Genomic DNA, 22,678 nt, shown 5'->3' on the forward strand with positions numbered 1-22,678 from the left:
AGATTCAAACCAAGTAGCTACAAATTAAATTGGAATAAGCCCCATTTGCCCCTGAGCCTTCACACTTGGGCAGTCCACAAAGAACAATACAGGCTACAGGTGGTAGCCTGTACTACCCACCCCACAGTGCCAAGGCAGCCCTAACAGCTGAGATCCTGACAGGTACACTCCACCAACAGAAGAGCATTGGTGTTGCTTCTCAGCATAACCAAACCTTTGATTAAGCAGCAAGTAGCTAAGGCTGTGAATTCAGAACTTCAGAGTGTTTCTTTATCTTGCCCATGATAAGTGTGTGCGTGCGCTTTGGAGTTGCCTGTGCTCACCACAGCACATCATGTAGGGATGCAGCTTCCCATCCTCTGTACAGGTTGCTGCCTCCCAGCCACCTTCCTTTTTCTCTTATTCCTCCTCACACACCTCTTGAAGTTTCTTCAGCTGCATTTTTACCCCCTCCAGTTTGTTCCAAGATCCCCAACTTTTTTCTCTCTGTCTTTCAGCTCTGTATTGCTGCTGTGGTCTTGAGCTTTTGATGAAAAACAGGCTATCAAAGCCTTTGTCCTCAGCTGCATACTTTTAAGTTTAGGCCTCCTGTCTACCAGGAAGATTCAATTTAGGTATAAAGCACTGCACCTGGCAGCATTTGCCAGCTCCTGCCCAAACAATAATAAAGTTTCTTTGCCTCAGGACCTGCTGAACCCAAACACTGTTTTCTCTGGCACAAGAGGCCAATTTACTCCTTGAGATAAATATTAAGCAAACAGGATTTTTTTTAATTTAGGAACTAAGCAGCTACAACTTTTTCCTGCAGCCACAGTCACACCCCTTGTGCCGGCAACACTGAGCTATTTTTAAAAAAATCATTCCTGTGGTATTTTCCTAATAGCCATAAAGCAGCAGGGCATTCTCTTAAATACACTTTGCTATTATTACTCGGTCTATGCCTGCTGACTGACTATGATCTTCCAAATTCAGATAGATTAGCCATCTGTCAAAAGAAAAAAAAATTAATTATTATATTTGTACCCTTTCCTTTATCACTTGTTTTTCCTGGGCAGCAGCTCAGACCTGGCAGGAAACCATCTTAGTTCCTGCCCTAAGACTCCATCACATGCCCTGAAGGTTGCAACTTGGACCTTCTGCATACTAAAAAAAGGAAAGAAAAACTTTTACCTCTTGCCAATGTTTCAAAAATCACAAATAGTGAACTGAAACCCAAGTGAAGTACTGTTACCTATCCATGTAATAACAACACTCTCAATACCCAAAAAAATAAGATTAATAGCTTAAATTTACCAAGGGGCACCAACATCAGCCATTTTGACAATCATACCATTCCTTTCATCTCAGCAGATGACAGGTAAAATGAGTTTGCAACTTAACTAGTAATTTTAAAAGAAGCACAAAGTCCATAGTAAATGATGATACAACCCTTATCAGCCTGGGGATGTCTTGTTAAAATAGCAGGCAGAGACACAGAGCACTTAGCTGTTCTCTCTCCTCTGTACTTGTTCTGCAGTATAAAATACAGAACATTTTTTCTAAGAATATGTAAATATAAACAAAGATTAAAATTAGGACAAATACCTCCTTCCCCTGATTTCATCGTCTGAACCCTCACTTAAGTTGCTCAGTAAGCAAGAAGCATCTATTTTCTATTCACACACACAATTTATTTCTGCTTGCCCATGGTCCGTACTAGGGGAGAACACTCCCAATAAATCAACCTTTCACTCCCAGCTCCTGACCCCATTTCTTTTGTCCCATCCTTTGACATGTTCCAGCCTTTTGGCCATCTCCTATTGGTGAAATCAGCTTTTTGCTGCCTGAGCCAAGAGAAGAGCCAGTGGCAATGTGCTCTTATGAAGAAGGGATTGCCTCATGCCATGTTCTCTACCTGTCAGAGCAAGTCTGCAGCCATCTGTCCTCCTTGCCCTAACCTGCTCTGTTGCTGCTGCCCTCAGCAATGTTTGTGAGGCCACAAGACATGCCAAGCTCCAGAGGAACCCCTCATGGCTCTGGTTTGCATCTTGTCACGCTCCTGCTACTGCAAACGCACCCTTAGACAAAAACCTCTTTCAAGTCAATAGCTAACTTACTGACACACAATGAGTCCAGCAACTGGCAATGGCAGATTTTGATATTTAGGATTTTCCCCCTGCATGTTAATATGCTCTTTTCCCTCTACTCGATGAGTCCATCTTCAAACTACTGTGTCCTAGAGAGGTGATGAACATAAGATACTGTGAGATAGGTGCGAGTCAGAGCTTCACCCATCGGTACAGCCCATCTGCGCCACCTTCCTCCTGGAGCTCAGCTACTGACTTCAGAGACAGCACGACTATGCCTAGTGTTACTGCTGTGCTAGGAAAGGACACTCACACAAATGCAGCTGACAGCAACGTTACAGTAAAGGTTTTAGTTCAAACAGAACTATGCTGGTTTTCATCAGCTAATTTTCTGTCCCATGAATTCCGGCATCATTCATTTACTGAGAAATAATATTTAATTCTCATGTATGTCAGAATCACAAAATTTACTTTGCTTCTTCCACATCAAACTTAAGGAAAAAAAGGTGATGGGTTGCAGAGCTCTCTAAAGCCAAATATTAACAATTGCTGGATGGAAAACAACAGAAAAATGTTATCAACAACTTATACCTGTTTCAGAACGCAAACAGGAAGGACTTAACAAAAAAAGAGAAAAATTCCATGAGGAAAAAAAGCAAGCATTTTTTCCTCTAGTCCATATTGCTTGCAATAATTCCAGTGGTTTATCTACATTTCTAGACTCTTTATTTGTTCTCACAGACATTGGAAATGAAAAATAAAATCAACTTCCAACCTCTTCTGAATAATCTACAATGAAGTACAATGGATAAGTTCAACAGGCAGCCAATTCCAGTACACGCACTTATTGGTACAGAAGAAACAGTACATATACTTTATATATCTATCTCACATATATACATAAAAAATACATACTTATTTATGCATTTAGATAGAACATGTAACAAGATTGCATGAGAAACACTGCAAAAGCTGGCCTGTGCTGGGAAAGCAGGACCTCCCAAACCCCTCCCTGGTGCTTCCTGTGGCAGCAAGCACTACCTAAGAAGGAAAAACCTCCCCTAGTGCCAGGTTTTTCCCATTTCACAGGTGCAAATCCTCAGCAGTTTGTCAGGCTCTGTTTGCTATAACAAAAGCCTTCAGTCTCCTGACGTTTTAAAAGGGTTCAAAGAAACATAACATGAGCTAGTTAAAAATACCATGTGGAGTGTGTATACACACCCACCGTGCTCTAAGCCAAAATCACAGAAAACAAAGTTTGTTTAGCCTAACAGTTCATCCTACCTATCCCCCCTCTCCTGCAGAACTCCTCTGAAACAGTATCTGCTGTGTTGCCTTGCCTGATGTGCTTTGAAAGCCCCAAGTGACTCCCTCTTCAGAGCAGGCAAACAGACTGTACCTCTGTCTACGCCCTAACTGTGCCAGGCAGAAAGAGCCCGGCACTTCCAGGTGGTACCTGATGTAAACAGACACTGGAGAGCTCACTTTTCCTGACCTTCAGCCAGAAGGTTTATTTTAGCTAATTTAAAGCTCCTCCTTTTGGGAGACCACCCAAAATGTCTTTGTACAGTTCAGGTTGTGTCTTAATCACCTGGCCAAACTTAAGTCCTGCAGTGCTTTTGATCTTTCTTGGTTATTCAAAGTGCTTGGTCGCTCTCAGCGTTCCTCTAACCTACAGTGATCTCCTACTTCAGACAGCTGCAGAGATTCAGGCAGCATGGTAATTGCCACAGTAGTGTGTTCCCAAAGCTGACACCAGTAAGATCAGCTCAACACTCAAACAGGGCTCACCAGCAGAGCACTGCAGAGCACTGCTACCAAGCTCCCTGTTGCTATTGCTAGACTGGCTTTGAAACTGGAACAAGATGAAGTCTGTCTGCAACATCTTGCAGCATGGATGCACAGTTTTATTACCAAATCCATTCCCAAACATCAACTGACAGTTGTCTACCTGCTTTGTTCGTGGCACAGGCAACATCTTCCTGCAACTGCTTCTACAGCAACTTGAAATGTCAGAGGACTTAAGTGCACCCAGTGCCCACTGCCAAGCCCTCAGTTACAGCCCTTTCTCCTCTTTCAGGCTGAAATCAATCTATTTCCCACAGCAGGAATCAGATGCTAGAACTGCTACAGAGATAAAAAATGATCAAGAAATAAATTATAAGTAACAATGGGTAAACCACCATTACCAATATTCTGTCTTGTTGCTGGGAAAACTCTACATGTCCCAGATTTCCACTAACACTGAATAATTACACAGTGTCATTTTATATTAAAAAATAATGTAAACTATATAATCAATCCTACTGTATAAAATAACAGAAGGCTACAGACTGTGCAATGAGCAGTCAGGCACTGAGGCTTCTTACATGACATTTCTGGGATATTTTGATACTGTGCCAAAGCCTGAGAGCAGCTCTGGATTACTGTCTCTTAGAGGTGCCTCTTGGCTGCTCTTCCTACCACGCAATTCATCACTGTTCTACTGTGAGCATCAGCATGCCAAGTTTTGGGTCAGGGTGTATTTTATGCCACCTTTGTGCTGATGCAAAAGTGATGCCACAAAGCAGCAGGAAAGAAGGCATTGGGCTCTCTGACTAGAAAACATCTAAAGAATTAATGGGGAAAATCCCGTGCCACTGTAAGGGACAGACTGCTTTTGGAAAGTCAACAGTGCCCAAATAGGTGATTTTACAATAATCAATACTTTTATACTGTGCCATTGTGATCCATGAGAGATCTTATACTAGATGCTCTGTGAACAGGGAGGTTTCCATTCAGAGGAATCCCACCTATTGTGTCATTTGCTTTGACAGACAAAACCTCCCAAATGGTCTTTTCATCTCTTCTTCAGGATATTTTTTATCTGAACAGATCCTTTTCAACAAAAAAATGAGCTGAGCCTCGCAACACCCTCCTGACTGGTACAGTGCCATCATCCAAAAGAAACCTCACTCAGATGAATTCAGCATGGCCTGCTAACAGCACTTAAAGCTCTGCAATTCAGCATTATATAATTGTTTGTCTCCTGAGTGTAAGAGTTTCACTTTAGACCCTGCCAAGGTCAATATGCAAGATAAATACTCTCCCAGTCGTGGCCTAGTGGGAGGTCTCTTAAGCACCTCAGGTTTGCTATGCAATACCTAGGGAAATCTGACAACATTTCACATGCTAAATTATGTCAGAATTCAGAATGCAAGCAGTATTTTACTTCAGCTACTCTGTTCTTACCCTCTCTGATAGAGAAAAGAAGGGAACCTCTGTAAATCTGAGATACGTTGACTCATGACAATAAAAAATAAAGAAATCAGTATTTCTTATTGGAATCACTGTGAGCAAAGCTTTATCTCAGCAAGAGCTGTCACACCGACCTCCTCCATGAAAAGTTAAGTGCCTAGTACTGAGGAAAAAGGAGATTGGAAAGGGTGGCTGGGAGAGAAATACCATCACTCACTCATCCCCAAACAGGAAGAGATCCATTTTAAGAATTATCTCTCTCAGAATACCTTCCCTAAAAATCACTTTTTCCCCCTTAAAAATTGATATATCTTTAATAATAACATTATCAGTATTTATTTTTGTTGTTGTTTTGCCAGTGAAAGTCTGGGCCACTTTGAACAATCTTTTCTCTAAATGAACCCTTAAGTTTCCGTAGTTTTCATAGTTTTCATAGTGTTTGGCCTGGAATGAATTTATGCCCTGGTAAAGCACATCTCTCTGAAATGTAAGTACTGTACACTTCATTTGGCAAAAAGATGGAATTTCCTTCTGGAAATTTTTTATAATCCTGAAATCTACATATTCCTCAAAATGTCTTGGTTATTCAATTAAGTTCATAATGGAAGAGAAGCCATTCATAGGAATAATCTGTTAAGCCCAGAGCAGAAAATTTATGACTGAGGACACACAGCATCACATGCATGAAAAAGATTATATGTGAGTTTATCTTGGTTGGACTCTATCTGTATAGTTTGTGTCAATCTGCAGAGTTTCACTGTCAGTACAGCTACTGCTGTCTGTGCTACCAAGCTAGAACAGATTAATTAAATGTAGCTAACTCCAAATCCTGACCCCAATGTGTCCAACAAGCCTCCAGACAGTTAAGGAAAAACTTGCCCTTTTTAATTTTCAGCAACAGTATGAGCTATTGAGACTTGTCAGAGATGCTGACATCTAAATATGCTTCACAAACTTCTGAGTTTTGACTGCTTCGCTGTTATTTCCTGAATCCATTATGCCTGCAATTTTCCTCCTCTGAATCACACAGCTCATCTGTGTCAAAATAAATTTATCATCTATTAATTTCCATTCTTCTGCTCAGACAGTTATTTCACACCTCCAGCAGACAAGGGCAGTGCAATGGCAGGGCATCAGGTTGCTAACCCAGCATCACAGAGGAGGTTACAGCATTTCCACCCTCTTCAGTGTGTGCAATTGGCAGTCTCCTGACCAGATTCTGGCAAAATATGAACCAGATATATTTTTTCAGTTTGAGAGCTCTCTTCCCTCAGTTCATGGTCTTAGGTGTCCACTTTACCTCTTTCAGTTTAAAGAGATAGTTTTTCTTGTTCTGCTGTAATTGATGAAGGCTTTTTTTCAAAAAACATTTCACAGGGAATTTAAACCCTGCAGAGAAAACATTTCATAAATGATGAAAAGTTGTCACCTTTGATAATTCCCTTTTCAAGAGAAAACAACAAAACAGAAAACAAGTAGGTTTTAAGGGGGCAAGAGACAATTCTTAAAGGAAACTAAATCCATGCATCTGAGACAGCAGTGGTATAGCTGGATAGAGACCCATTTCTTGACCATCCATGGAAAAAATTAAAAAATAAAGCAAATCAAGATATTTTCTAGTGTGGAGTAACTCAAACTCTCACAGAAAAGCTCACCATTTAATTAAAACACTACATCCTGTCTCTCACTCAAATTAAACTCAGTTTTGCTTTAACCATAATTCTGCTCTATGATGCCTCCTTGCTACAAGCAAAGAGGGTGTATTTTTCCACAGGAAAGTACTGGCAAAATGGCAAAGGAAACATACTTATCATCATGCTTCCACCCTAACGCCCAATTAAAGCAAAAGCTGAACAAAGTAGTCATTTTCACATTTGGTAAATCAGATGGTCAGCACCATCTCTCTCCCATCTGAACATCATTTGACACTGATGCCACTTGCCAGCGGGAAGCACGACTGCTCTGTCAGCACGGCACTGCAGTCTCTCATTAAGAAGATGTTAATTTAATTAAGAATATTTTTAAACGGCAGAAGGCAACTAAAAAGTCTGTCAGTCATTGTACACAAGTTTCCCAGCTTCTGTTCTTTGAATGTATGAGCTCATCACAAACCTGCCACTGATATAACATGCAAGTTATCAGTCCTCTTGACGGCACAACGCCTGTAGCACACAATGAACTACCTCTGCACCTCACACATTTACTCAGCTCATTGGCAGCATCTTCTTGTCCCCAAACTACTTTTGAAAGCCTCACCAGTGCCGAGTACAGAGGGACAATTACTTCCTGAGTCCTGCTGGCCATGCTGTTTCTGATACAGGCCAGGATGCCATTGGCCTTCTTGGCCACCTAGGCACGCTGCTGGCTTACGTTCAGCCTGGTGTCAACCAATGCCTCCAGGTCCTTTCCAGCTGCTTTTCCACAAGCCTGTAGCATTGCATGGAGTCACTTAGTTCTGGATCCCCATACAAACAACAGGATGATTTAATGAGCAACACCCTATTTCTCTGTATACAAACTACATTACTGATGCAGTACTGAGGTACGGTCCTCATAGGCTCCATTTGCTGGACATATTAGGAACAGGTTTATCTCAGAAAAAATAATTTAATGAAGGCTTTTCAAATATTGGTATAAAATACCTAGTAACTGCAATATATTCATAATTTGAACAACAATAGCATCCAGAAAACCAAACACAGTTGGATCTCACATAAGCATATAGGAAAATACATTTCTCTCCCAAATGACAAATGATCTAAAGAGTCAGTCAAATCTGGCACACAGTGGAAAAAGTAAAAAAGTTCTAATTAAGCTAAAAAAAGTTCTAACGAAGTTAACTGAGCAACTTCAACTCAGTGGAAGAGGCAGGAATAAACTTTCAGTCTCCTCAAACCAATTTTGAATCCATATGTTCCTGGTGTCTCACTGATGGTTAAAAGAAACAGTAGTGAAGCCAACCGTCCCCAGCTCAGCTCAGCTTGAGAAATATGATTCTCACAGCTCACACTAACATCAGCTCATAGCACATGAGGAAATGTCAACATTGCCCTTTAATGCCCAGTTTGGTAAAGTTTAATGTTCAGATAGTTCTGCCAAAATCATGCTATCAAGTGACAAATTATTGTATCATCCCAGTGACCTGCACTGGAATACACTCCCTGAAATGCATTCAAGAAATGCCACAAAAGCACACACCTAGAAGTGGCAAAAATAATAACCCCAGAAAACAAAGAGAGGAGATACAATAAGTGAATTCATTGCAGGAACAGCAGCATATCAGAACAATGACAGAAAATCAAGCCCTAACAACGTACAGAAGTCATGTGGAACAAACGTGGCTATCATCATATTAAAGAGCTGAAAAGACAGGCAAATCAAACACTGGAGCACAGTCAAGTTTAATCCTACAGTTCAGTATGGAAGTTTCTAGCCAAACCAGTGTTATTTACTACCAGCTTCAGTATCTCACCTCAGTCTTCATTCGGGGGCAGATCAGATTTAAATGGTTTTCTTTCTAGCTGACAATTTTTTACTCACCACAAATCCTAATCAAAGACACAGGGTATGAGACACATCCAGAAAACATCCAGTCTGGATTGCTTCATTTTACTTTTCTTCTTCTGTGTCTACATTGCTGCTCTTGACAGATGCATTTAAGAACAGGAGATAGTGCCCAGCTTGATTCTCAGCTAAAAATTCTCTTTGCTGAGTAGGAGTATTGCATTTGCTACACTGTTTGAGCAGTTGTCTGAGTTACTGTTGTAAATGTTCTGGGGGTTTTTTTGCAGCTATTCACTATCAAGTTTGCTGCATTAAAGTCAGAAGATTTCCTGTGTTCAATTTTAACTGTAAAGAAATCATGAGGCCTGATCACAGGCTGAGTGAGAATAACATTTATACCCCCAGAGCTGGTAAAAGGAAAGAGAAGAGAGACAATAACTGGCTGGCATGAAACAGAACCTGTGTCACAGGGAAAACTGGACACGTGCATCCCTCAGGATTCTAGTTAGCACTCTGCCTTTCCACTCCAAGCTGAATGACTGCCACTGGAAGACACTGAAGTCCTGTTCAGCAGCTGTATACAAATCCCAAAGACATTAAGGGAAAGAGCAAGATATGAAAGCTGGCTAAAACCAAAAACCCTAGGCTTGAATAAACAACACAATGCTGCCATCAGTGATATAGCTGGTAAACAGTAACTGAAATACCCTGATAGTTGCAAAAAAGGGGGCAAGGAATCTCAAAGAGAGAATCTTCTACCTTACATAAAATATACTTTTTATTTCTCAGGATACCCATATGTCATCAGTGTACTCTCACTTATCATGTGAAATGCCTGTCCACAAGACAGAAGTGTACATCTGATAATTTTTTCTTTTGCACAGAATGTTCTGCACATCATGTTTTGAATGTCTTCCATGAAAAGTGCACCTCATTTACACAGGACTCTGTCTTAGATTTCACGAAGGGGCCAGACCTACCTGTGGGTCTCTGCAAAGCAAACACCAGCTTCAGTAAAGGCAGTAAACATGTGAATACCTCTTAAACAAATAATTACACAAGCGCAATACTGGGAGAACGGATGCATTCCAGACGTGCACTAGTTTAGAGTTTCTGGATAACAAATTACTTCAGCAACACTTGACATTAATCCCTTTGTTCTCCGTACATATTAACTTGCTCCCATGTTTTCTGTGGTTAATAGACGGGGAGCTGTCTGTTACCTGGAAGTACTCTGAATACTGAAGAAAGACTACAATTTCTATGCTGTTTTTAATGGTAAAAACCCTTCCAGGCTGGCAGTACATTCTGAATGCCTACACAAACATTTTATTTAACTTTATAGGTTTCCCGTAGCCCTTCTTTCCCCTCTGAATGGGTCTGAAGTTCAAACTCTTCCAGTAAATACCTGACTGTAACTCCCACCTGCACTGCCAATATTCTCCAGCCCTACTGATATCTGAAGAGGCCCACTTGGAGACTGAAGACTCTGGATTTTTTTGATTAAGCCACAGTAAAATATTCCTTTTAATTAGCATAATTTGGTATAATTAATCTGCACAGAAAGCATTAATTTACCTTGCTATCTCAGATTTCCTCCGAGAAAAACTTCACAGTTCAAATGACCCTACATCTATTGTCATAAATCATAGTACCTTAATAATGCAGCCTGCAAGTACAAAGAACTTCCCACACACTCATTCTGTCAAAACAGAATATATATGTCATGTACAGCATACACACAAATTCCAGCCTTCAGCAAAACAAATCCTGCTCTATAGGGCCAATCTGTCAGCACCACCAAGGCTCTCTCCCTTCACAGCTCTGGTGTTTCACATATGTCAACAACCCAGGAATCATCAGTATGAGCCAGCTCAACAACAACCTAGTGACGAGGCAGTATAGTTTCCCAGACTTGCCCCTCTTTGGAAAGCTGTTCCCTAAAGTCAAGTTCTTATCTTTTAAAATGAAGGCTCTCTTCCACTTTCATTAAAGCTGTGCAGGATTTTGCTTGGTGTACTTAGACATGTGCACAGGGTTGTCCCTTTGAGCACCAGCTTCGTTAATCTGCCTTGGAGAAGGGAATAAGTGCTTCACTGTGGTAGCAACTTGGGGATTCATTTCATGCAGCATCAGCAGCTCTCACCTGCCCTCCCAGTCCTGCTGTTGTGTTGAGAATAATTGCACCAGAGAGGGAGGATTCAGGAGGAAACATTTAAAACTGAAATGAAAAAGACATTTCAGGCCTTAAGCCTATTATGGGCAACACACATTGGTGTATTTTTAAGTCATCTCTACCCTGTAGTCAAAGCTGGGCACACACACACACAAGACAGTCACAGGTTTGCCCAGTGTCACAAGCAATGTTTCCCAAGCAGCAACTCTGTATGAGGTGTCAACTGGAAATCCATAAGTATGTTTTCGTTTTTTTATGAACTTTGGTCTATGCTAAAATACTTCTTTGTTTTCACCTCCTGACTAATCACTCACGAGTTCTGAATAACCCTATACCATCTTTCCACAAAATCAGTCTAGTCTATTTTATAGGGCACAGGGGCATAACGAAATAACTTTTCTGTGCAGCAATTCAGGCTCAAAAAAAAATTGTAGAAATTGCTGTCAGTTTGGCCAACATTTTCTCATATGAACTGCCATTTGTGCAGGTGAGAGCAGCATCTTTTGGCAGGACTGTGTGTGTAAGGTTTGTTGCTTTCAGAGAAGGGCAACAACCTGCCATCCACAGCTGTGCTGCTGTAACACAGGGGCAGCTGCATTAGAAAAGTTGTATTAGGAATAGTTTTACACACCACTACCTGGTTTGGCAATGACACCACTATATCAGAGATTGGAAGATTCCTCCAGAAAATGGAGTTCCGGCATGGAGGTGACAATGCTGAAGAAATGCAGGGAATATGAAGTTCATATTTTTCTTCTCCCTCTTTCAAACTGTTCTCTGATTTCAGAGAAATTGCTTTTATATAATTATTTGCTATGTCATTAGGTTTGGAAGCATTCACTTTAAAACAAACCTTAGCTATGCATTGGAATAACAGATAACACAATATACTATTTAGACTCTAAAAAGGTCATCTCTGCTTTCAGGAGCATAGATGCATCTGGGAAGTTAGGCAGGGGAAGGAGGCAGGAGAAGACAGCCTGTGCTCATATACAAGGAGAAAACTGGGAGCATGCAGAACAGCCCTAAGAAGGAATCAGGCTTAAAGACTGAGCACTTGCTGAATGATTTTGATTGACTGATGGACAAATCTGGGTAGAACATCCATTCTACTCAGCACATCTGTCTTCTGCACACTCATTTGTTCTCACTGACATGAGATTTCCAAACTTTTAATCACCTTGATGACCACAATGTAATGGCAATTTCCTTAGTATTTCAATTTTAAAAGTTACAATAAATAATGGCTTTTGGTCCAAATACTCTTTGTCTTCTAAATATTCCAAAATATGCTTGGATAATTGTTACTGCTTGATTGCAAGCAAGAACAACTCTATAATGGATGCACTTATGTATGAGAAATCCCATGGTATCCCAAGCTCCACAATGAACATTTAAAAAAACACCCAAAAAAATCTCCCCAAACACCAGCCACTCAAATGTATTGTAAAAAAAATAAAAATAAAAGAGGGAGAGAAAAAACCCACTTCTGAAATGTATTAGGTACATGTGCACTCACACACAAAACCTACTGCCAGTATGATCCTTCTGGAATTTAATTCACAGTTTTGGAGAGCTGTATATGATCAGAGGTCATGAGCCTTTCTTGCACCAAGACTTCTGTAAAGCTCACGCTGAATTAGGCTGGAGGTGGGGGAGGATGATTACTTACTGTTTTGCTCTCTAGGTGGGGATTGACACACAGGCTTTCAACATCAGTCAAAAAGTAATCAGCAATTACAAATTGTATTACGTGACAAAGACCATGCTGTGCACATGTTGAGCGTTCTGGCTGCAAACCTCTGCTTGCCAAGAACTAATGAGATAATTTTTTTCCTTGGAAGCTATGCCATTTCTAAATCTATGAGTAAAGGCAGCCTTCACACAAGCAGTACCTCCCATAGAGCCGGTCTCCCTTAAACAAAACATTACCTAATTGTAGGCTGCAACAGCAACAACTACAGCTGAGGAAGGCTCCTCCTACCTCTGACAATAACTGCTCACCCGTGGGGTGTTCTATTTGAACGTGAGAAGTTCTAGGACTGGTGTGTACTCTCAAGGTTGTTTACATCCCTTCAAAACGTCTTTGGTGGGTGGCCTTTCTCCATTTTGTTTTTGATTGTTTCTACCCACTCCTCTTTCCCTCAAAGTACTGTCCTTGCTATTATTCTAACAGCTATTCCTTAGTGTGATTAAGACTCTCTGGCTATAGGAGGTATTTTTAATTTTGGTTTAACGAAAAAAAGCAACACAGCAAAAGACCCTCAGATCTTTAAGTGGATTCAGGCAAAGCTTGACATTTCGATTGTCTCTGCTAATTTTTTCTGTTGCCAGATCAGAATAAAGTATTGAAGGAATTTAAGCCTACTTCTAACTTAAAACTGGGAGTCATGACATTATCTTCAACCTGATGGTGCCTGTGATCATCTTTGTCAGTATCTTGCTGAATCAGTAAAACAGTGCAGGAAAACAACCTTCATGCCTGCTAATATTTGAGCTTCTTAAAGTTTCTTATTAAAAAGCACTACCCTGAAAATGAAGTCTGAAGCAGGGTCAGCAGAGACTTTAAGAGGATTTTGTAGTCAGTCTAAGATTTCACAAGGAAAACAGGTACAGGAGACATTTCTTTTCCTTCGTTTAATCAAGTAAATGAAATCAGTAAGGACAAATTTTGTTAACGAATGCCTCAGTTAGGCTTGTTCTATTGCACAAGCAGAATGGGTGGTCTGCAAAACTGGTTAATAACACTAGAGGGATGGCTCTGCCAGCATTTCCCACTGGAACCACTTACAGACTCTATGTAAATCCTGATCCTTATGAAGACAAATTTTCCAAGCTCAAATCCAAATTTTTAAATGTTTAGTAGCGAGCGTGGAGGTCTGATTTTCAGGAACTTGGGTCCCACTTAGACATTTAACAAAGGGTTCAGATTTTTGCAAGACCTTTGTGTAACTGAAGATTTCTGAAAACTGGTCATGTGTTACAGGAAGCAGTTTCTACTGCATGAAATAACCTTTACTTAACCTGGTTCATACCTTGTGGCACAGACACAAGTCTGATATGTTTCTGCACAAAACTGCAGAAGTCCAATGCTGTAATAATTTATCAAGATGCTGCACATCATGAAGAGGTTAAGGCTGCAAGTGAACAAGTATACAATGGAGATTACCCTCACCCTTAATGTAGCAGGACAATAAGAGTCAACGAGCAATTATACCCACCAGCTGGCTGCAGCAAGCATTCAGTCCTTTTTGTCTTGTCCCTACATCAGTAATGACAGCGAGCAAGACAAAAATTTACAATAAGGTGAATTTCTCCCTGTACCTCAAGCAAATATAGGCTTAAGCCTAGCTCAGTGTAAGAGCACAGGAATCATTACTTCCTGATCCCTGGGACAGCCTGCTTGGCTCAAGTTTTAGATAAAAATTTACACAGATAAAAAAGCATTCCTTGAACTTCCTCATACTGAGTCAAAATTCCCAGTCCCTTCTGCCCAGTTTCCCATCCAAATTGGTGACTCATCCACTGCTGCCCTTTTCATATAAATTACTTGCTATGGATGACCAACCACCCCATAAATGCTTATGCATTAAGGATATAATGCTTAGGAGCTTCTCCAGCATAATTTTTGTTCTCATAATACATGTTTATCTGTACTAAAAAAACCAAGTCCTGAAAACATCAAGCCAAACTCTGAGAAAAATTGCTGGGCATATTCTCTTGTAATTTGTAACTCAGAACTACTGAATGCTTTTATTGCTTCGACTACAGCAGAAGCTGAAGGTCATAGAAAGAAATTAGGGTCCTATGTGCTAGTGACAAAAGGTTAGGGTACATGTTAACATCATTGCTTGTAGACAAGAGCTTTTTAGCAGTTTATCACTCCCCCAATCGTGGTTCTGCAGTGATCTGAGTTCCTGACTGAAGTTAACAACAGTTCTGAAAAAGTTTAGAAACTCTTACCTTTTACAGAATGTTTAACAATGGATTTAAGGAGCAGTTCCTACTTCTATTCTGGATTCAGTCACAGTTCCTTATAAACATTTAAAATAAACAAACAAAACAAACCAACCAAACAAACAGCATAAAGGGCTGCAATCTAGAGGACTAACAGCTATTCCCAATTTTTTTTAGACAGACTTCACCTCATTTTTAGAGACTTCCTCTTGACTATACATACATATATTTGAATTTCTATATTTATAGAGGAAATAGATACATATGCTGCATTACTTGTACCAGCTAAGGGTTTCTAAATGCTCTCAGACATTTAATCCTATCACCTAGGAGAATAAAAAGCCTGACTGGGGGCCACCTGCCATGGAAACTGGAGAAGAAGGGCTGCAGCTGCAATGGAAAGCTGGCTTCAGAAATGCTCCAGGAGAGCCAGGCCTTTCATCCTCACTTTCTCAGGGGACCAGAGATAGCCCATGATGCTTCAAGGAAGACCTGAGAGTAAGGGCAGTCCTGGGTTTCCAAGAGTAGCAGAGGGTATGTGGTGATTTTTCCTGGCCAATGACTTCTGCACCTCAGAATGCCCTCTCCCTTCTGGAACACACACACACATATGCAGGCAAGGTATGAAAATGAGGAGTACTCAGTTTACATATCTATTTATATTTGCACAAGACCCAAAGGTAAAAAACTTTTAGGGCTCTGTAACCAAAAAAATTTCCATTTGCCACTAACATACCATTTTGTAACATGGCATCACAGCAACCAGTCTGTCGCAGCCAGAGCATGGTATTTATTCAGCCTTAAATTCCCATCAATTTTGCTGAGCACACGAGGTCTGTCCTACTGCAAACTTAACAGTCCTGGATTCACATGGGTGACAGACAAGAGATGAGACAAGATGAGAAGAAGCTTGAATAAAGCAGAGAGCAAAGGAAGGCTGAGATTTCTTTTTTTCTCTTGGAATCCACCAGATGACCCCCAGAAAACACAGGCTATCTTCAAGTTCATTGTGATGAATTACTAAATACCATTTGTTTAGATTACTTGCTACTGTGACTACTTATTGCACAACTTCTAAGTGCAGCACACATAGTAGAGCTGCTTGCATTTTTCCACTGCCTTTTCCCACTACTCTAAAAAAAAAGAAAAAAAGAAAAGGCAGCCACCTTGTCTTTGCCACAACAGGAGGTGACAGTTCATGATGCTGTCTCAGGATGTGCTAACCCAAGAGCAGCCCCAGCCCATGAGGGACGTTGGTGCTCCTGTAATGAGCAGTGAGGAAGAGGCACTAGTCTGAAGCACCAGCACTAGGTGCCAATTATTCTACCTCACCAGGAAAGAGTAATTAGAGAATAACTCCCTAATGCGTTCAACTCTCTCCTGCAACCCCCACTGGTTCTCATCCATCATCATGAAGACTTCTCTCAGTGATTCATTATGAAAGGGCTGCCTTTCCAAGGGAAGCACTGAGAGGAATTTTCCACTTCTCCCTCCCTTCATCCCCCTGTGCACAGCAGCAATCTCGTTTCATTACAAGCCCAGGATTCTAATGTCAGTGGCTTTGGGCATTTGCTAATAAGGAACAAGTAGTTTCCAGGAACAGGAGACACAATAAGTGCATTAAAAAAACTCTTCTCAGAAAAAAAACCCATCACATTTCCAATAGGGGAGGTGAGCAAAAGGTAAGGGCCTGTGAAAAGCTGAATGAAACCCTGGAGGGAGAGAGAGGGCCTGTAAAGTACACAGTGAAAGCACTATCAGGCAGGATGACAGGGAGGCAAGGGCAAGTACTGGTTTACCTACAGGACTTTTAAGAAGACATATAGGGCAGATATATATTTCCACATATAGGACCAAGAGGCACAAAGCATTTCAAAAGCAATAAGCATATTTGGAACAACTGAGCTCAGACATATTGTAACAACACTGGGTTCTAACTGTTCCTTTTGATGGTTTCTCCATGAAAAGTAATTGCAAAATTTCTCTCTGCATGAAGTTGTAAGAGGACCTATCTATTTTAGTGAAGCCCTTGGATTAGTGTGTATGTGCACATGCTGTACACATGTACAAATACTGCAAAGGAGAAATTACTGCAACTTCATTGAGCTATCCTAGTTGAGTTCAGAGGATCCTACAAAGAGCTGGCAGTTTTTAACAGACATCAATTTAAAGAGAGCGATTTGCAAACTGTACTATTATAGTTGTACACGTATTATACCTATATATATATGTCTCCATATAGTTTTATTCTAAAGTAAATTCTCCATGTTCCTTCTTTCCTTCATTGGACATGTGGCATCCTTCCAGATCTGGAGTAGGGGTGTTCCAGTTGCTGAAGAGCTGCCTTTAGAGCTCCATCAAAGTGGTTCTACACTGAGGACATGTAATACTTGAGAGCCACCAAGTTCCTCTCTTCAGGACATCATCTGGAGAAACAACAGTACTTGAAATAATACCTTTACTTAAAATAAAGACTTAAAATCAAAGATACTAGCTCTTTCAAATTTTGAAGGTTTGAGAAAAAATGCATTTAGGGTAGGAACTGAACAGAGTCAAATCAAATGAATTGATGTAATGGCATGAAAGTCAACCCTTTTGTGGAAGCTGAATATTGTGTGCTCACTAAAAGTATGTTTCCGAAACTCCAGGTTTGTTTAGTACTTCTAAAGTAATAATTACAATTACACAGCAGAAGATAGACTGTTCTGTTCTTTGTTTTTTAAAAAAGCAAAGTAAAAATCTGACTTATTTTGTGTCAGCTTCCTGTGAGAATGCCACATGAGAAAAGTTTAAGGCTAAAAACCTGTCTTTCAACAGTTGTTAGAACATGTCAGGAATACCCAGAATGTACTCAATTTATACAAGAACACTGACAGTCTAAAACTATGAAAAACTGAGTAATAGCAGGTATCGCTTGCTAATTTAAAATGATGACTAAATATCACACATAACTTTTAATTTCAAAATTCTAGTTTATATTTATCCCAGTTAATGAAAATTATTTGTTCCTTATCAAGTCCTTTTTAATGGCAATCTGAAGTGGAGAAAAGGTGCATGGGACAGGAAAAGAGGGATCCATCCAAAAAGCTTGATACTTTCTAGCTTTTGGTATTTTAGTGTAGCATGTAAACACATCAGTGAGATTAGATTCCCCTGCTAACCTTCCTGCAGGCCTCAGTGCCTGTATTTCCCCTTCAAGACGCTGTGAGAAAACCATTAGCAAAAAGATTTTGGCATTTTACCACTGCTTAGGCAGAGTTTTTATGCCTTAACAAGCCATAGCAGGACAGAAAAGCACTATGCAAACTGATCTACACTTACTTACTCTGTGCACACAACACAAACTCACTTGAATTGCTAAAAGACAAAAAAGAACTGATAATCAAAAATAAAACCACCTTCTTACTATGCTCTGACCTCTGCTTTATAAGGGAGGCTATGATTTTATTACTGGTCTTCTATGGTTTTAAAGGTTGGTATTTGGTTAATTTTACAGAAAGCACCAATCTTCATTAATATTAAAGAAAAATCGAAGTATTGTAGTCATTGATAATACGTCATATTTTATTATAGCCTAACTGCACCAAAGTGTTTATTATACACTATTAACATGATTGCTGAATGTAGCTAACCAAAATTTATAACAAGCTTTGTAATATGAGGGATTCCTCATCAGTATCACTATATTCTTGATAGGTGTTGTGAACTGTTTGTGGCAATGCTGAAATGTGTTCATTAATAGTACTTATTACTGAAAGGATTGTTTACAAAATTAGTGACGGAGAACTCATGTCATCTATCTTTGGCTTCCCAAGGAAACAGCTTATTTCTAGGAAAAACATTTGGTCTTTGATTTCTGCATTTTCTCCCTATCCATATAAAGTACTGTGGTCACAGTATTAACTATATTTCTTTTTTCTACACTGAGTAAAATTAGGAAGTGTTATTAGCCTTGTCTTAGTGAGGGGAACTGAGTCACCCAGATTATACAGTGCATATCAAAAGTTTATAGCAAGGAAGGGAACAATGGCCTGATAACTCAAGCTACTGCCATAATCACTGGATTTCTTAAAACCCCATAATTATTCCATGTACCTGTTCTGTAGTCTCAGTTTTATTCCTTTGTCCAGCTCAGCTGGCAGGAGCTAATACCACCAGATGCTATTTCTCTCTAAAATGAGGTAATGCCAGATAATTCTAGATAGACAAAGAGTAGACAAATTAATACTGCTTTAGTTAGGAAATTAAATAAACCAGTGATCTACAGTGTTTCCCTGGGTTGTTCCCATTGAATATATGAGTTACCGCATTGCTGTACTGTATCTGCTCTTTTACACAAACTGCTCTCTGGAGACTTGGTGTCTATGCTCCTAAAGCACATAAGGACCTATCACCAGGGAAGTAAAATATGTGAATTACAAGAGTGCATGCACTGGGGTCTCTCTACCTTTATGTGCGAGACCACTATCAGAAATTCATCTGAACGTGAATTTACATTATGGTTAAACACATTTCGGGAAAAGGCTTTTAAAAAAAAAAACAAACTTACATATTGCTTCAGTGGTAATAACACTCTACTGATTCTATGTTTTTAAAGTTTCTTTAAACTCTATACAGCATTGGTTAACTAAATGTTGATATAATAAAACAGCCATACTACAGTATTGAATTATGTTCATGCTTATGGTAGAACAAAAAGAATTTTTCAACCTAAGTTAATGGAGTACAGACACTGTTGTCATAGAAACCCAGACTGTTGTCCAAAAGGTTTTCTGGTGCTACTGTTTAAAAGGCAGTACCAACAGCAAACTTGAAATCTCATGGTTACTTGAAAGGCAAATTAAACATTATTTCCAAAACAGTCCGCAGATTCTGGCATCAGCTTTTTACTAAGGCTGGAAATGTAAAAGATTGACAATACTAGCATTGCAGCTTGGGATTCAAAGAAAAAGGAAAATCTGCAATTTTGCTAGTCAAGTATACAAACCTGATGTTAGCTCAGTCAGTACAGATCAAGTTACATTACTTGTCCTGGAAAGAAACACTCTTTTGGGAAGAATAATAATTCTTTCAGTCAATCTTCACAAGTTGGGCCCAAAAGAAGGAACTAAAAATAGCAAGATAAGACTGAGGGCAGTAGTTAAGTTTCTAACATAACAATGGGAGAGGCCAGTCTGACTCATTAGCAAAGAAAAGATAACTGGAAATGGGAGATTAAAAGGCTGTACTCAGTTCCACACAATTCCCAGACCTCCCAGTAACTCAATCTGAACACTATGAAAGATAGGTCCAAGAAGGGAGGTTCCTAGGATAAGAACAAACAGTCTTAGTCTTTGCTCAAAAAAAAAAAGCGGACCAAATAGGACAAATATCCACTTGTAAAAACAAAAATGTACCCAAAAAACTTAAACTGCAATAAAAACCTCAAAGGACTGTATTTTATCTAAAGAAGGACACTAGTGTCAGCAGCAATTGTTTCATAGTCTTCAATGATCCGTAGGTCTGAGACTGCCAAAAGAAGGTTTGTTCAGATATTTGGTCTGTTCTCCCTAGAAGCCTATCTGGGTACCCTCTGGGAATATTGCTGTCCTGGCAGAAAGCTATAGGCTGGGGCAGATTCAGGAAGTTTTTAAAATGGTAGGAAAACACGGACTGGGAGAGGCTCCATTTTCCAGGCCCAACAGTGGGAAATATTTAGTTAGGATATTTTTCTGCTAACAACAGAAGACATCCACATGGAACATTAATATCATTTCTGTTCTCCTATTAGATCTTTATGGCATACAGTTGCAGCCTAAAACAGAGACTGACACTGGTTCATCTGGACAAACTGTGCTGCTAGAAATGTACATTGGAAAACGTGGCTTTGAGAAATCTTTCAAGAGCTTTACAAAACCTGTCAACTGCTTGCCCCACCAGAACTGTGCCAAAATTGGTGGGGTAACAGAACAAATACATTTTATGCTCTTAAAATTGGCAAATGCCACAAAACCCATATAAAATTATTAAATGAGAAATTAGAACAAAATGCAAGAATTTTCTTTGTCTATGGAAAAGGAGATCAGAAACTGATTTTTTGACTGAGCACTTGTCCTAACTAACTGAATTAAAACAAATAGTCATAACAGGCCTATTTATTAGCACAGTATAAAGAACACTGACTAAAGTCCTAAGTGCAGGTACATCAGCAACTGGAAGTCATAACCAGCTGTTAGCTACAGAACTTTCCAGGTAGCTCTATTTACATGGGAAAAAAAGTTCAATACTGTTCAGCAGTTCTTGGTATTTTCTGCCTTTACGCACATCCTCTTTCACAATGTCTGCTGTAAAATACAGGCAAACATTATTTTATAATGTAAACCTTTACTTAATGTTAGCTTTTAAGTCTTCTGTCAAAAACATATCCTTAAGCAAATGGAATACATAGGCTATGAATCTTAGCCAAACTGAAAGCAAAGTAAAAAACTTCTTCAAGGCTTCACTATATTTTGCTGACCGTGGGACAAAAGAAGGCCCAAATCCCTCTCTCTCTATATATATCTATATCTCAACACGTTGTAGTTCCACAGGTTTTTTTTAGACACAAGGGTGTTTTCAAAACCCCAGCTCAGTTAAAGCAAGCTAAAAGGTGCCCTTCTCCCCCCATATTCTTTCCACTCATCATACTTTTCCAATAGGGTTTTCAAAATCATAACTGTGGCAAGAGGAAACTTCCCTGAAGACAGCACATAGTGCTACCAGCCAGCTTCTGAGGATTCAGGATAAAATCTTCTGGTCATCGCACAGGCGAGAATGAAGACTTCCTCTTTCAGCACCTTCCACAAAGTCTCATCTTCCAAGGTTTCAGTTCAAAAAACCCCTCCCAAAGCAACCAACCCCAAACCCACAACTACCACCACTAAAAAAACTCCACAGAATAAGCAGTCATGTTTCCTGTGATCTATAGAGACTGTTCACAGCCTTCTCACTGACCACCTCTCTCTCAGAACGCTCAGGGTTGGAAACCTCTTGTGATAGAAGAAAAGGGAAACAAAGTTAGCTGTTGCAGTGTTATGCTTGGCAAATTAAAAACTATTCAGGATATAAAATCCTCAAAGAAGGCATACGATAACCATATCTCCTAGAGCAAATCCTTGTTACCCTGCAGTGAGCTTGTATCGTGGAAACTGTCATGTCTCAGATGATGCTCTAATAAAAGAGCATGGTGTCAAATTCACAATGCAAGCTAATATGTGACTGTAACCAGGTGAACAGATCTTTGGTGTTATTTTGTTAATTTTACAAAATACATTTTAATCCCCACACTTCAGTGATAATTAAGCCTCATGTCGCATCAGTGTTTTCTAAGATTTAAAAATATAAAAAGACTTGTCTTCTAAAAAAAATTCTTCCAAATTCCCATTTAATTTCAGTGCCATACTGTCACTCTTACATTATCATAACTGGTTTTCCTGGATTAAAGGTACTATTTTCAAGTACCATTCTTGAAGACAGATTCTTTTCTTTTTCTAGCCTTTCTTCCACCTTCCCCATTATTTGTAATAATGGAACTGATAAGATAGCAAACCTAACCTGGGATTTTGAGGAGTAGAAATTAGGGTGATATTTTGGCTTTTTTTCCACACCTCCTGAAAGGTGGTACTTGTACGAATCAGATTTATTTTTAGCTTCTCTGCAACAGAGAGATGCCAATTCCTGTTTCTCTCAGTGCTTTAAATACTTTTGGCTTTTCATTGCA

The sequence above is a fragment of the Pseudopipra pipra genome, chromosome 4, assembly GCF_036250125.1.
Source record: "Pseudopipra pipra isolate bDixPip1 chromosome 4, bDixPip1.hap1, whole genome shotgun sequence".
NCBI classification, from domain to species: Eukaryota; Metazoa; Chordata; class Aves; order Passeriformes; family Pipridae; genus Pseudopipra; species Pseudopipra pipra.